The following is a 16082-nucleotide window of genomic DNA, read 5'->3' as shown; positions in this document are numbered from 1 at the left end:
ATGAGGCTTAACTTTTTCGATCACCGAACTTTGTTTTGGTCACCAAATCGTCAATTTTAGTCCGAATTGGCTCATTTTTTGTGGGCATGCTCCACTTGAGCCATAGTTAGGGATAAAACAAAAAAATCTGGCACAGCGAACCGTTTTGGACAAGTTTTTACCGATTTCCAAAAAAGTATCCGCGCTCGATGAGGCTTAACTTTTTCGATCACCGAACTTTGTTTTGGTCACCAAATCGTCAATTTTAGTCCGAATAGGCTCATTTTTTGTGGGCATGCTCCACTTGAGCCATAGTTAGGGATAAAACAAAAAAATCTGGCACAGCGAACCATTTTGGACAAGTTTTTACCGATTTCCAAAAAAGTATCCGCGCTCGATGAGGCTTAACTTTTTCGATCACCGAACTTTGTTTTGGTCACCAAATCGTCAATTTTAGTCCGAATAGGCTCATTTTTTGTGGGCATGCTCCACTTGAGCCATAGTTAGGGATAAAACAAAAAAATCTGGCACAGCGAACCATTTTGGACAAGTTTTTTACCGATTTCCAAAAAAGTATCCGCGCTCGATGAGGCTTAACTTTTTCGATCACCGAACTTTGTTTTGGTCACCAAATCGTCAATTTTAGTCCGAATTGGCTCATTTTTTGTGGGCATGCTCCACTTGAGCCATAGTTATGGATAAAACAAAAAAATCTGGCACAGCGAACCATTTTGGACAAGTTTTTACCGATTTCCAAAAAAGTATCCGCGCTCGATGAGGCTTAACTTTTTCGATCACCGAACTTTGTTTTGGTCACCAAATCGTCAATTTTAGTCCGAATTGGCTCATTTTTTGTGGGCATGCTCCACTTGAGCCATAGTTAGGGATAAAATAAAAAAATCTGGCACAGCGAACCATTTTGGACAAGTTTTTACCGATTTCCAAAAAAGTATCCGCGCTCGATGAGGCTTAACTTTTTCGATCACCGAACTTTGTTTTGGTCACCAAATCGTCAATTTTAGTCCGAATTGGCTCATTTTTTGTGGGCATGCTCCACTTGAGCCATAGTTAGGGATAAAACAAAAAAATCTGGCACAGCGAACCATTTTGGACAAGTTTTTACCGATTTCCAAAAAAGTATCCGCGCTCGATGAGGCTTAACTTTTTCGATCACCGAACGAACTTTGTTTTGGTCACCAAATCGTCAATTTTAGTCCGAATTGGCTCATTTTTTGTGGGCATGCTCCACTTGAGCCATAGTTAGGGATAAAACAAAAAAATCTGGCGCAGCGAACCATTTTGGACAAGTTTTTACCGATTTCCAAAAAAGTATCCGCGCTCGATGAGGCTTAACTTTTTCGATCACCGAGGCTTTTTGAGGCTCTAAAATGTGTAAATATCGAATAAAAGTATTCTACGAGGTTTGAATACTCAAAAGAAAAAGCCTACAACACCTGGTGTTCCCAAGCGGTCACCCATCCAAGTACTAACCAGGCCCAATGTTGCTTAACTTCGGTGATCGGACGAGAACCGGTGCATTCAACATGGTATGGTCGTAGGCATTTGCGTAAGTGGGAGCGAATTTATATACAACAGTATTGTATTGTAGTCCTATATTCATATACAGGATCACTTTAACTCGCCGCCTTGCGGTTTGCAAAATAGTCACTTAATACATGCAATTTTAGCCACGTTTGTGTTATAATTTATGCAATTCGTAGCCATACAGTGTTTTATGACCAACGCACAAACTTTTTGCTTCCAACCATCCACAATACAGTGGAACGGCCCCAAAACAAGGGAGAGATGAATTGGGTCCGAGGAACCTGTTCAACCGGACATTGAACCGGAGGCATGACTTCAGTGGGTTTAGGCCGGTACTTGGGAAAATCATAGCTCAATTGCTTTTAGCCTAATTGTTGTGATAAACTTATTAAATAGGTAAGTATCAACTCTATTCGATAAGTTTTATTTGAATGCACTCTGCGTTAGCGGAGTGCAGCCTAAAGAAGGGAACTGAGCGATTTGCACTAACTTAAAAGTTAGTTTAATAAAGGGAAATTTTACAATTAGTATTGATGTTTCCGAGACAGTTCCAAATATCAAATATACAGTAAACGCAAGCAGGGGAACTATTAGAATGGCCTTTACAAGTATATGGGGTGTGTTTGGAGCAATGGTTATCGCTGAAATTGTCATTTACAAAAAGTATCCGCGCTCGATGAGGCTTAACTTTTTCGATCACCGAACTTTGTTTTGGTCACCAAATCGTCAATTTTAGTCCGAATTGGCTCATTTTTTGTGGGCATGCTCCACTTGAGCCATAGTTAGGGATAAAACAAAAAAATCTGGCACAGCGAACCGTTTTGGACAAGTTTTTACCGATTTCCAAAAAATTATCCGCGCTCGATGAGGCTTAACTTTTTCGATCACCGAACTTTGTTTTGGTCACCAAATCGTCAATTTTAGTCCGAATAGGCTCATTTTTTGTGGGCATGCTCCACTTGAGCCATAGTTAGGGATAAAACAAAAAAATCTGGCACAGCGAACCATTTTGGACAAGTTTTTTACCGATTTCCAAAAAAGTATCCGCGCTCGATGAGGCTTAACTTTTTCGATCACCGAACTTTGTTTTGGTCACCAAATCGTCAATTTTAGTCCGAATTGGCTCATTTTTTGTGGGCATGCTCCACTTGAGCCATAGTTATGGATAAAACAAAAAAATCTGGCACAGCGAACCATTTTGGACAAGTTTTTACCGATTTCCAAAAAAGTATCCGCGCTCGATGAGGCTTAACTTTTTCGATCACCGAACTTTGTTTTGGTCACCAAATCGTCAATTTTAGTCCGAATTGGCTCATTTTTTGTGGGCATGCTCCACTTGAGCCATAGTTAGGGATAAAACAAAAAAATCTGGCACAGCGAACCGTTTTGGACAAGTTTTTACCGATTTCCAAAAAAGTATCCGCGCTCGATGAGGCTTAACTTTTTCGATCACCGAACTTTGTTTTGGTCACCAAATCGTCAATTTTAGTCCGAATAGGCTCATTTTTTGTGGGCATGCTCCACTTGAGCCATAGTTAGGGATAAAACAAAAAAATCTGGCACAGCGAACCATTTTGGACAAGTTTTTTACCGATTTCCAAAAAAGTATCCGCGCTCGATGAGGCTTAACTTTTTCGATCACCGAACTTTGTTTTGGTCACCAAATCGTCAATTTTAGTCCGAATTGGCTCATTTTTTGTGGGCATGCTCCACTTGAGCCATAGTTATGGATAAAACAAAAAAATCCGGCACAGCGAACCATTTTGGACAAGTTTTTACCGATTTCCAAAAAAGTATCCGCGCTCGATGAGGCTTAACTTTTTCGATCACCGAACTTTGTTTTGGTCACCAAATCGTCAATTTTAGTCCGAATTGGCTCATTTTTTGTGGGCATGCTCCACTTGAGCCATAGTTAGGGATAAAACAAAAAAATCTGGCACAGCGAACCATTTTGGACAAGTTTTTACCGATTTCCAAAAAAGTATCCGCGCTCGATGAGGCTTAACTTTTTCGATCACCGAACTTTGTTTTGGTCACCAAATCGTCAATTTTAGTCCGAATTGGCTCATTTTTTGTGGGCATGCTCCACTTGAGCCATAGTTATGGATAAAACAAAAAAATCTGGCACAGCGAACCATTTTGGACAAGTTTTTACCGATTTCCAAAAAAGTATCCGCGCTCGATGAGGCTTAACTTTTTCGATCACCGAACTTTGTTTTGGTCACCAAATCGTCAATTTTAGTCCGAATTGGCTCATTTTTTGTGGGCATGCTCCACTTGAGCCATAGTTAGGGATAAAACAAAAAAATCTGGCACAGCGAACCATTTTGGACAAGTTTTTACCGATTTCCAAAAAAGTATCCGCGCTCGATGAGGCTTAACTTTTTCGATCACCGAACTTTGTTTTGGTCACCAAATCGTCAATTTTAGTCCGAATTGGCTCATTTTTTGTGGGCATGCTCCACTTGAGCCATAGTTAGGGATAAAACAAAAAAATCTGGCACAGCGAACCATTTTGGACAAGTTTTTACCGATTTCCAAAAAAGTATCCGCGCTCGATGAGGCTTAACTTTTTCGATCACCGAACTTTGTTTTGGTCACCAAATCGTCAATTTTAGTCCGAATTGGCTCATTTTTTGTGGGCATGCTCCACTTGAGCCATAGTTAGGGATAAAACAAAAAAATCTGGCGCAGCGAACCATTTTGGACAAGTTTTTACCGATTTCCAAAAAAGTATCCGCGCTCGATGAGGCTTAACTTTTTCGATCACCGAGGCTTTTTGAGGCTCTAAAATGTGTAAATATCGAATAAAAGTATTCTACGAGGTTTGAATACTCAAAAGAAAAAGCCTACAACACCTGGTGTTCCCAAGCGGTCACCCATCCAAGTACTAACCAGGCCCAATGTTGCTTAACTTCGGTGATCGGACGAGAACCGGTGCATTCAACATGGTATGGTCGTAGGCATTTGCGTAAGTGGGAGCGAATTTATATACAACAGTATTGTATTGTAGTCCTATATTCATATACAGGATCACTTTAACTCGCCGCCTTGCGGTTTGCAAAATAGTCACTTAATACATGCAATTTTAGCCACGTTTGTGTTATAATTTATGCAATTCGTAGCCATACAGTGTTTTATGACCAACGCACAAACTTTTTGCTTCCAACCATCCACAATACAGTGGAACGGCCCCAAAACAAGGGAGAGATGAATTGGGTCCGAGGAACCTGTTCAACCGGACATTGAACCGGAGGCATGACTTCAGTGGGTTTAGGCCGGTACTTGGGAAAATCATAGCTCAATTGCTTTTAGCCTAATTGTTGTGATAAACTTATTAAATAGGTAAGTATCAACTCTATTCGATAAGTTTTATTTGAATGCACTCTGCGTTAGCGGAGTGCAGCCTAAAGAAGGGAACTGAGCGATTTGCACTAACTTAAAAGTTAGTTTAATAAAGGGAAATTTTACAATTAGTATTGATGTTTCCGAGACAGTTCCAAATATCAAATATACAGTAAACGCAAGCAGGGGAACTATTAGAATGGCCTTTACAAGTATATGGGGTGTGTTTGGAGCAATGGTTATCGCTGAAATTGTCATTTACAAAAAGTATCCGCGCTCGATGAGGCTTAACTTTTTCGATCACCGAACTTTGTTTTGGTCACCAAATCGTCAATTTTAGTCCGAATAGGCTCATTTTTTGTGGGCATGCTCCACTTGAGCCATAGTTAGGGATAAAACAAAAAAATCTGGCACAGCGAACCATTTTGGACAAGTTTTTACCGATTTCCAAAAAAGTATCCGCGCTCGATGAGGCTTAACTTTTTCGATCACCGAACTTTGTTTTGGTCACCAAATCGTCAATTTTAGTCCGAATTGGCTCATTTTTTGTGGGCATGCTCCACTTGAGCCATAGTTAGGGATAAAACAAAAACATCTGGCGCAGCGAACCATTTTGGACAAGTTTTTACCGATTTCCAAAAAAGTATCCGCGCTCGATGAGGCTTAACTTTTTCGATCACCGAGGCTTTTTGAGGCTCTAAAATGTGTAAATATCGAATAAAAGTATTCTACGAGGTTTGAATACTCAAAAGAAAAAGCCTACAACACCTGGTGTTCCCAAGCGGTCACCCATCCAAGTACTAACCAGGCCCAATGTTGCTTAACTTCGGTGATCGGACGAGAACCGGTGCATTCAACATGGTATGGTCGTAGGCATTTGCGTAAGTGGGAGCGAATTTATATACAACAGTATTGTATTGTAGTCCTATATTCATATACAGGATCACTTTAACTCGCCGCCTTGCGGTTTGCAAAATAGTCACTTAATACATGCAATTTTAGCCACGTTTGTGTTATAATTTATGCAATTCGTAGCCATACAGTGTTTTATGACCAACGCACAAACTTTTTGCTTCCAACCATCCACAATACAGTGGAACGGCCCCAAAACAAGGGAGAGATGAATTGGGTCCGAGGAACCTGTTCAACCGGACATTGAACCGGAGGCATGACTTCAGTGGGTTTAGGCCGGTACTTGGGAAAATCATAGCTCAATTGCTTTTAGCCTAATTGTTGTGATAAACTTATTAAATAGATAAGTATCAACTCTATTCGATAAGTTTTATTTGAATGCACTCTGTGTTAGCGGAGTGCAGCCTAAAGAATGGAACTCAGCGATTTGCACAACTTAAAAGTTAGTTCAGTAAAGGGAAATTTTACAATTAGTATTGATGTTTCCGAGACAGTTCCAAATATCAAATATACAGTAAACGCAAGCAGGGGAACTATTAGAATGGCCTTTACAAGTATATGGGGTGTGTTTGGAGCAATGGTTATCGCTGAAATTGTCATTTACAAAAAGTATCCGCGCTCGATGAGGCTTAACTTTTTCGATCACCGAACTTTGTTTTGGTCACCAAATCGTCAATTTTAGTCCGAATAGGCTCATTTTTTGTGGGCATGCTCCACTTGAGCCATAGTTAGGGATAAAACAAAAAAATCTGGCACAGCGAACCATTTTGGACAAGTTTTTACCGATTTCCAAAAAAGTATCCGCGCTCGATGAGGCTTAACTTTTTCGATCACCGAACTTTGTTTTGGTCACCAAATCGTCAATTTTAGTCCGAATTGGCTCATTTTTTGTGGGCATGCTCCACTTGAGCCATAGTTAGGGATAAAACAAAAACATCTGGCGCAGCGAACCATTTTGGACAAGTTTTTACCGATTTCCAAAAAAGTATCCGCGCTCGATGAGGCTTAACTTTTTCGATCACCGAGGCTTTTTGAGGCTCTAAAATGTGTAAATATCGAATAAAAGTATTCTACGAGGTTTGAATACTCAAAAGAAAAAGCCTACAACACCTGGTGTTCCCAAGCGGTCACCCATCCAAGTACTAACCAGGCCCAATGTTGCTTAACTTCGGTGATCGGACGAGAACCGGTGCATTCAACATGGTATGGTCGTAGGCATTTGCGTAAGTGGGAGCGAATTTATATACAACAGTATTGTATTGTAGTCCTATATTCATATACAGGATCACTTTAACTCGCCGCCTTGCGGTTTGCAAAATAGTCACTTAATACATGCAATTTTAGCCACGTTTGTGTTATAATTTATGCAATTCGTAGCCATACAGTGTTTTATGACCAACGCACAAACTTTTTGCTTCCAACCATCCACAATACAGTGGAACGGCCCCAAAACAAGGGAGAGATGAATTGGGTCCGAGGAACCTGTTCAACCGGACATTGAACCGGAGGCATGACTTCAGTGGGTTTAGGCCGGTACTTGGGAAAATCATAGCTCAATTGCTTTTAGCCTAATTGTTGTGATAAACTTATTAAATAGATAAGTATCAACTCTATTCGATAAGTTTTATTTGAATGCACTCTGTGTTAGCGGAGTGCAGCCTAAAGAAGGGAACTGAGCGATTTGCACTAACTTAAAAGTTAGTTTAATAAAGGGAAATTTTACAATTAGTATTGATGTTTCCGAGACAGTTCCAAATATCAAATATACAGTAAACGCAAGCAGGGGAACTATTAGAATGGCCTTTACAAGTATATGGGGTGTGTTTGGAGCAATGGTTATCGCTGAAATTGTCATTTACAAAAAGTATCCGCGCTCGATGAGGCTTAACTTTTTCGATCACCGAACTTTGTTTTGGTCACCAAATCGTCAATTTTAGTCCGAATAGGCTCATTTTTTGTGGGCATGCTCCACTTGAGCCATAGTTAGGGATAAAACAAAAAAAACTGGCACAGCGAACCATTTTGGACAAGTTTTTTACCGATTTCCAAAAAAGTATCCGCGCTCGATGAGGCTTAACTTTTTCGATCACCGAACTTTGTTTTGGTCACCAAATCGTCAATTTTAGTCCGAATTGGCTCATTTTTTGTGGGCATGCTCCACTTGAGCCATAGTTATGGATAAAACAAAAAAATCTGGCACAGCGAACCATTTTGGACAAGTTTTTACCGATTTCCAAAAAAGTATCCGCGCTCGATGAGGCTTAACTTTTTCGATCACCGAACTTTGTTTTGGTCACCAAATCGTCAATTTTTGTCCGAATTGGCTCATTTTTTGTGGGCATGCTCCACTTGAGCCATAGTTATGGATAAAACAAAAAAATCTGGCACAGCGAACCATTTTGGACAAGTTTTTACCGATTTCCAAAAAAGTATCCGCGCTCGATGAGGCTTAACTTTTTCGATCACCGAACTTTGTTTTGGTCACCAAATCGTCAATTTTAGTCCGAATTGGCTCATTTTTTGTGGGCATGCTCCACTTAAGCCATAGTTAGGGATAAAACAAAAAAATCTGGCGCAGCGAACCATTTTGGACAAGTTTTTACCGATTTCCAAAAAAGTATCCGCGCTCGATGAGGCTTAACTTTTTCGATCACCGAGGCTTTTTGAGGCTCTAAAACGTGTAAATATCGAATAAAAGTATTCTACGAGGTTTGAATACTCAAAAGAAAAAGCCTACAACACCTGGTGTTCCCAAGCGGTCACCCATCCAAGTACTAACCAGGCCCAATGTTGCTTAACTTCGGTGATCGGACGAGAACCGGTGCATTCAACATGGTATGGTCGTAGGCATTTGCGTAAGTGGGAGCGAATTTATATACAACAGTATTGTATTGTAGTCCTATATTCATATACAGGATCACTTTAACTCGCCGCCTTGCGGTTTGCAAAATAGTCACTTAATACATGCAATTTTAGCCACGTTTGTGTTATAATTTATGCAATTCGTAGCCATACAGTGTTTTATGACCAACGCACAAACTTTTTGCTTCCAACCATCCACAATACAGTGGAACGGCCCCAAAACAAGGGAGAGATGAATTGGGTCCGAGGAACCTGTTCAACCGGACATTGAACCGGAGGCATGACTTCAGTGGGTTTAGGCCGGTACTTGGGAAAATCATAGCTCAATTGCTTTTAGCCTAATTGTTGTGATAAACTTATTAAATAGGTAAGTATCAACTCTATTCGATAAGTTTTATTTGAATGCACTCTGCGTTAGCGGAGTGCAGCCTAAAGAAGGGAACTGAGCGATTTGCACTAACTTAAAAGTTAGTTTAATAAAGGGAAATTTTACAATTAGTATTGATGTTTCCGAGACAGTTCCAAATATCAAATATACAGTAAACGCAAGCAGGGGAACTATTAGAATGGCCTTTACAAGTATATGGGGTGTGTTTGGAGCAATGGTTATCGCTGAAATTGTCATTTACAAAAAGTATCCGCGCTCGATGAGGCTTAACTTTTTCGATCACCGAACTTTGTTTTGGTCACCAAATCGTCAATTTTAGTCCGAATTGGCTCATTTTTTGTGGGCATGCTCCACTTGAGCCATAGTTAGGGATAAAACAAAAAAATCTGGCACAGCGAACCGTTTTGGACAAGTTTTTACCGATTTCCAAAAAAGTATCCGCGCTCGATGAGGCTTAACTTTTTCGATCACCGAACTTTGTTTTGGTCACCAAATCGTCAATTTTAGTCCGAATAGGCTCATTTTTTGTGGGCATGCTCCACTTGAGCCATAGTTAGGGATAAAACAAAAAAATCTGGCACAGCGAACCATTTTGGACAAGTTTTTTACCGATTTCCAAAAAAGTATCCGCGCTCGATGAGGCTTAACTTTTTCGATCACCGAACTTTGTTTTGGTCACCAAATCGTCAATTTTAGTCCGAATTGGCTCATTTTTTGTGGGCATGCTCCACTTGAGCCATAGTTATGGATAAAACAAAAAAATCTGGCACAGCGAACCATTTTGGACAAGTTTTTACCGATTTCCAAAAAAGTATCCGCGCTCGATGAGGCTTAACTTTTTCGATCACCGAACTTTGTTTTGGTCACCAAATCGTCAATTTTAGTCCGAATTGGCTCATTTTTTGTGGGCATGCTCCACTTGAGCCATAGTTAGGGATAAAACAAAAAAATCTGGCACAGCGAACCGTTTTGGACAAGTTTTTACCGATTTCCAAAAAAGTATCCGCGCTCGATGAGGCTTAACTTTTTCGATCACCGAACTTTGTTTTGGTCACCAAATCGTCAATTTTAGTCCGAATAGGCTCATTTTTTGTGGGCATGCTCCACTTGAGCCATAGTTAGGGATAAAACAAAAAAATCTGGCACAGCGAACCATTTTGGACAAGTTTTTTACCGATTTCCAAAAAAGTATCCGCGCTCGATGAGGCTTAACTTTTTCGATCACCGAACTTTGTTTTGGTCACCAAATCGTCAATTTTAGTCCGAATTGGCTCATTTTTTGTGGGCATGCTCCACTTGAGCCATAGTTATGGATAAAACAAAAAAATCTGGCACAGCGAACCATTTTGGACAAGTTTTTACCGATTTCCAAAAAAGTATCCGCGCTCGATGAGGCTTAACTTTTTCGATCACCGAACTTTGTTTTGGTCACCAAATCGTCAATTTTAGTCCGAATCGGCTCATTTTTTGTGGGCATGCTCCACTTGAGCCATAGTTGGGGATAAAACAAAAAAATCTGGCACAGCGAACCGTTTTGGACAAGTTTTTACCGATTTCCAAAAAAGTATCCGCGCTCGATGAGGCTTAACTTTTTCGATCACCGAACTTTGTTTTGGCCACCAAATCGTCGATTTTAGTCCGAATTGGCTCATTTTTTGTGGGCATGCTCCACTTGAGCCATAGTTGGGGATAAAACAAAAAAATCTGGCACAGCGAACCATTTTGGACAAGTTTTTACCGATTTCCAAAAAAGTATCCGCGCTCGATGAGGCTTAACTTTTTCGATCACCGAACTTTGTTTTGGTCACCAAATCGTCAATTTTAGTCCGAATCGGCTCATTTTTTGTGGGCATGCTCCACTTGAGCCATAGTTGGGGATAAAACAAAAAAATCTGGCGCAGCGAACCGTTTTGGACAAGTTTTTACCGATTTCCAAAAAAGTATCCGCGCTCGATGAGGCTTAACTTTTTCGATCACCGAACTTTGTTTTGGTCACCAAATCGTCAATTTTAGTCCGAATCGGCTCATTTTTTGTGGGCATGCTCCACTTGAGCCATAGTTGGGGATAAAACAAAAAAATCTGGCACAGCGAACCATTTTGGACAAGTTTTTACCGATTTCCAAAAAAGTATCCGCGCTCGATGAGGCTTAACTTTTTCGATCACCGAGGCTTTTTGAGGCTCTAAAACGTGTAAATATCGAATAAAAGTATTCTACGAGGTTTGAATACTCAAAAGAAAAAGCCTACAACACCTGGTGTTCCCAAGCGGTCACCCATCCAAGTACTAACCAGGCCCAATGTTGCTTAACTTCGGTGATCGGACGAGAACCGGTGCATTCAACATGGTATGGTCGTAGGCATTTGCGTAAGTGGGAGCGAATTTATATACAACAGTATTGTATTGTAGTCCTATATTCATATACAGGATCACTTTAACTCGCCGCCTTGCGGTTTGCAAAATAGTCACTTAATACATGCAATTTTAGCCACGTTTGTGTTATAATTTATGCAATTCGTAGCCATACAGTGTTTTATGACCAACGCACAAACTTTTTGCTTCCAACCATCCACAATACAGTGGAACGGCCCCAAAACAAGGGAGAGATGAATTGGGTCCGAGGAACCTGTTCAACTGGACATTGAACCGGAGGCATGACTTCAGTGGGTTTAGGCCGGTACTTGGGAAAATCATAGCTAAATTGCTTTTAGCCTAATTGTTGTGATAAACTTATTAAATAGGTAAGTATCAACTCTATTTGATAAGTTTTATTTGAATGCACTCTGCGTTAGCGGAGTGCAGCCTAAAGAAGGGAACTGAGCGATTTGCACTAACTTAAAAGTTAGTTTAATAAAGGGAAATTTTACAATTAGTATTGATGTTTCCGAGACAGTTCCAAATATCAAATATACAGTAAACGCAAGCAGGGGAACTATTAGAATGGCCTTTACAAGTATATGGGGTGTGTTTGGAGCAATGGTTATCGCTGAAATTGTCATTTACAAAAAGTATCCGCGCTCGATGAGGCTTAACTTTTTCGATCACCGAACTTTGTTTTGGTCACCAAATCGTCAATTTTAGTCCGAATTGGCTCATTTTTTGTGGGCATGCTCCACTTGAGCCATAGTTAGGGATAAAACAAAAAAATCTGGCACAGCGAACCGTTTTGGACAAGTTTTTACCGATTTCCAAAAAAGTATCCGCGCTCGATGAGGCTTAACTTTTTCGATCACCGAACTTTGTTTTGGTCACCAAATCGTCAATTTTAGTCCGAATAGGCTCATTTTTTGTGGGCATGCTCCACTTGAGCCATAGTTAGGGATAAAACAAAAAAATCTGGCACAGCGAACCATTTTGGACAAGTTTTTTACCGATTTCCAAAAAAGTATCCGCGCTCGATGAGGCTTAACTTTTTCGATCACCGAACTTTGTTTTGGTCACCAAATCGTCAATTTTAGTCCGAATTGGCTCATTTTTTGTGGGCATGCTCCACTTGAGCCATAGTTATGGATAAAACAAAAAAATCTGGCACAGCGAACCATTTTGGACAAGTTTTTACCGATTTCCAAAAAAGTATCCGCGCTCGATGAGGCTTAACTTTTTCGATCACCGAACTTTGTTTTGGTCACCAAATCGTCAATTTTAGTCCGAATCGGCTCATTTTTTGTGGGCATGCTCCACTTGAGCCATAGTTGGGGATAAAACAAAAAAATCTGGCACAGCGAACCGTTTTGGACAAGTTTTTACCGATTTCCAAAAAAGTATCCGCGCTCGATGAGGCTTAACTTTTTCGATCACCGAACTTTGTTTTGGCCACCAAATCGTCGATTTTAGTCCGAATTGGCTCATTTTTTGTGGGCATGCTCCACTTGAGCCATAGTTGGGGATAAAACAAAAAAATCTGGCACAGCGAACCGTTTTGGACAAGTTTTTACCGATTTCCAAAAAAAGTATCCGCGCTCGATGAGGCTTAACTTTTTCGATCACCGAACTTTGTTTTGGCCACCAAATCGTCGATTTTAGTCCGAATTGGCTCATTTTTTGTGGGCATGCTCCACTTGAGCCATAGTTGGGGATAAAACAAAAAAATCTGGCACAGCGAACCGTTTTGGACAAGTTTTTACCGATTTCCAAAAAAGTATCCGCGCTCGATGAGGCTTAACTTTTTCGATCACCGAACCTTGTTTTGGTCACCAAATCGTCAATTTTAGTCCGAATAGGCTCATTTTTTGTGGGCATGCTCCACTTGAGCCATAGTTAGGGATAAAACAAAAAAATCTGGCACAGCGAACCATTTTGGACAAGTTTTTTACCGATTTCCAAAAAAGTATCCGCGCTCGATGAGGCTTAACTTTTTCGATCACCGAACATTGTTTTGGTCACCAAATCGTCAATTTTAGTCCGAATTGGCTCATTTTTTGTGGGCATGCTCCACTTGAGCCATAGTTATGGATAAAACAAAAAAATCTGGCACAGCGAACCATTTTGGACAAGTTTTTACCGATTTCCAAAAAAGTATCCGCGCTCGATGAGGCTTAACTTTTTCGATCACCGAACTTTGTTTTGGTCACCAAATCGTCAATTTTAGTCCGAATCGGCTCATTTTTTGTGGGCATGCTCCACTTGAGCCATAGTTGGGGATAAAACAAAAAAATCTGGCACAGCGAACCGTTTTGGACAAGTTTTTACCGATTTCCAAAAAAGTATCCGCGCTCGATGAGGCTTAACTTTTTCGATCACCGAACTTTGTTTTGGCCACCAAATCGTCGATTTTAGTCCGAATTGGCTCATTTTTTGTGGGCATGCTCCACTTGAGCCATAGTTGGGGATAAAACAAAAAAATCTGGCACAGCGAACCGTTTTGGACAAGTTTTTACCGATTTCCAAAAAAAGTATCCGCGCTCGATGAGGCTTAACTTTTTCGATCACCGAACTTTGTTTTGGCCACCAAATCGTCGATTTTAGTCCGAATTGGCTCATTTTTTGTGGGCATGCTCCACTTGAGCCATAGTTGGGGATAAAACAAAAAAATCTGGCACAGCGAACCGTTTTGGACAAGTTTTTACCGATTTCCAAAAAAGTATCCGCGCTCGATGAGGCTTAACTTTTTCGATCACCGAACCTTGTTTTGGTCACCAAATCGTCAATTTTAGTCCGAATAGGCTCATTTTTTGTGGGCATGCTCCACTTGAGCCATAGTTAGGGATAAAACAAAAAAATCTGGCACAGCGAACCATTTTGGACAAGTTTTTTACCGATTTCCAAAAAAGTATCCGCGCTCGATGAGGCTTAACTTTTTCGATCACCGAACTTTGTTTTGGTCACCAAATCGTCAATTTTAGTCCGAATTGGCTCATTTTTTGTGGGCATGCTCCACTTGAGCCATAGTTAGGGATAAAACAAAAAAATCTGGCACAGCGAACCGTTTTGGACAAGTTTTTACCGATTTCCAAAAAAGTATCCGCGCTCGATGAGGCTTAACTTTTTCGATCACCGAACTTTGTTTTGGTCACCAAATCGTCAATTTTAGTCCGAATAGGCTCATTTTTTGTGGGCATGCTCCACTTGAGCCATAGTTAGGGATAAAACAAAAAAATCTGGCACAGCGAACCATTTTGGACAAGTTTTTTACCGATTTCCAAAAAAGTATCCGCGCTCGATGAGGCTTAACTTTTTCGATCACCGAACTTTGTTTTGGTCACCAAATCGTCAATTTTAGTCCGAATTGGCTCATTTTTTGTGGGCATGCTCCACTTGAGCCATAGTTATGGATAAAACAAAAAAATCTGGCACAGCGAACCATTTTGGACAAGTTTTTACCGATTTCCAAAAAAGTATCCGCGCTCGATGAGGCTTAACTTTTTCGATCACCGAACTTTGTTTTGGTCACCAAATCGTCAATTTTAGTCCGAATTGGCTCATTTTTTGTGGGCATGCTCCACTTGAGCCATAGTTAGGGATAAAACAAAAAACTCTGGCACAGCGAACCGTTTTGGACAAGTTTTTACCGATTTCCAAAAAAGTATCCGCGCTCGATGAGGCTTAACTTTTTCGATCACCGAACTTTGTTTTGGTCACCAAATCGTCAATTTTAGTCCGAATAGGCTCATTTTTTGTGGGCATGCTCCACTTGAGCCATAGTTAGGGATAAAACAAAAAAATCTGGCACAGCGAACCATTTTGGACAAGTTTTTTTACCGATTTCCAAAAAAGTATCCGCGCTCGATGAGGCTTAACTTTTTCGATCATCGAACTTTGTTTTGGTCACCAAATCGTCAATTTTAGTCCGAATTGGCTCATTTTTTGTGGGCATGCTCCACTTGAGCCATAGTTAGGGATAAAACAAAAAAATCTGGCACAGCGAACCATTTTGGACAAGTTTTTACCGATTTCCAAAAAAGTATCCGCGCTCGATGAGGCTTAACTTTTTCGATCACCGAACTTTGTTTTGGTCACCAAATCGTCAATTTTAGTCCGAATTGGCTCATTTTTTGTGGGCATGCTCCACTTGAGCCATAGTTAGGGATAAAACAAAAAAATCTGGCACAGCGAACCGTTTTGGACAAGTTTTTACCGATTTCCAAAAAAGTATCCGCGCTCGATGAGGCTTAACTTTTTCGATCACCGAACTTTGTTTTGGTCACCAAATCGTCAATTTTAGTCCGAATAGGCTCATTTTTTGTGGGCATGCTCCACTTGAGCCATAGTTATGGATAAAACAAAAAAATCTGGCACAGCGAACCATTTTGGACAAGTTTTTACCGATTTCCAAAAAAGTATCCGCGCTCGATGAGGCTTAACTTTTTCGATCACCGAACTTTGTTTTGGTCACCAAATCGTCAATTTTAGTCCGAATTGGCTCATTTTTTGTGGGCATGCTCCACTTGAGCCATAGTTATGGATAAAACAAAAAAATCTGGCACAGCGAACCATTTTGGACAAGTTTTTACCGATTTCCAAAAAAGTATCCGCGCTCGATGAGGCTTAACTTTTTCGATCACCGAACTTTGTTTTGGTCACCAAATCGTCAATTTTAGTCCGAATTGGCTCAT

General features: G+C 40.5%; 6 non-coding genes across 6 annotated transcripts; all 6 read right to left on the bottom strand.

Moving 5' to 3' along the window:
- Positions 1-1421: 1421 nt before the first annotated feature.
- LOC142346536 (5S ribosomal RNA) lies at positions 1422-1540 on the bottom strand. The gene has a single exon (XR_012759590.1). It is a non-coding gene; the product is annotated as a 5S ribosomal RNA (ribosomal RNA).
- Positions 1541-4370: 2830 nt separating this feature from the next.
- Positions 4371-4489, bottom strand: LOC142346534 (5S ribosomal RNA). The gene has a single exon (XR_012759589.1). It is a non-coding gene; the product is annotated as a 5S ribosomal RNA (ribosomal RNA).
- A 1136-nt stretch (positions 4490-5625) lies between these two features.
- LOC142346533 (5S ribosomal RNA) lies at positions 5626-5744 on the bottom strand. Its single transcript, XR_012759588.1, has one exon. It is a non-coding gene; the product is annotated as a 5S ribosomal RNA (ribosomal RNA).
- Positions 5745-6879: 1135 nt separating this feature from the next.
- On the bottom strand, positions 6880-6998 carry LOC142346532 (5S ribosomal RNA). The gene has a single exon (XR_012759587.1). It is a non-coding gene; the product is annotated as a 5S ribosomal RNA (ribosomal RNA).
- A 1513-nt stretch (positions 6999-8511) lies between these two features.
- On the bottom strand, positions 8512-8630 carry LOC142346531 (5S ribosomal RNA). Its single transcript, XR_012759586.1, has one exon. It is a non-coding gene; the product is annotated as a 5S ribosomal RNA (ribosomal RNA).
- Positions 8631-11272: 2642 nt separating this feature from the next.
- Positions 11273-11391, bottom strand: LOC142346530 (5S ribosomal RNA). The gene has a single exon (XR_012759585.1). It is a non-coding gene; the product is annotated as a 5S ribosomal RNA (ribosomal RNA).
- Between the last annotated feature and the right edge of the window lie 4691 nt (positions 11392-16082).

The sequence above is a fragment of the Convolutriloba macropyga genome, chromosome 9 (genome assembly GCF_964194025.1).
Source record: "Convolutriloba macropyga chromosome 9, txConMacr16.3, whole genome shotgun sequence".
NCBI classification, from domain to species: domain Eukaryota; kingdom Metazoa; phylum Xenacoelomorpha; order Acoela; family Convolutidae; genus Convolutriloba; species Convolutriloba macropyga.
Note: the sequence above shows the minus strand (reverse complement) of the source record. Positions and strands in the feature narration are given on the sequence as shown.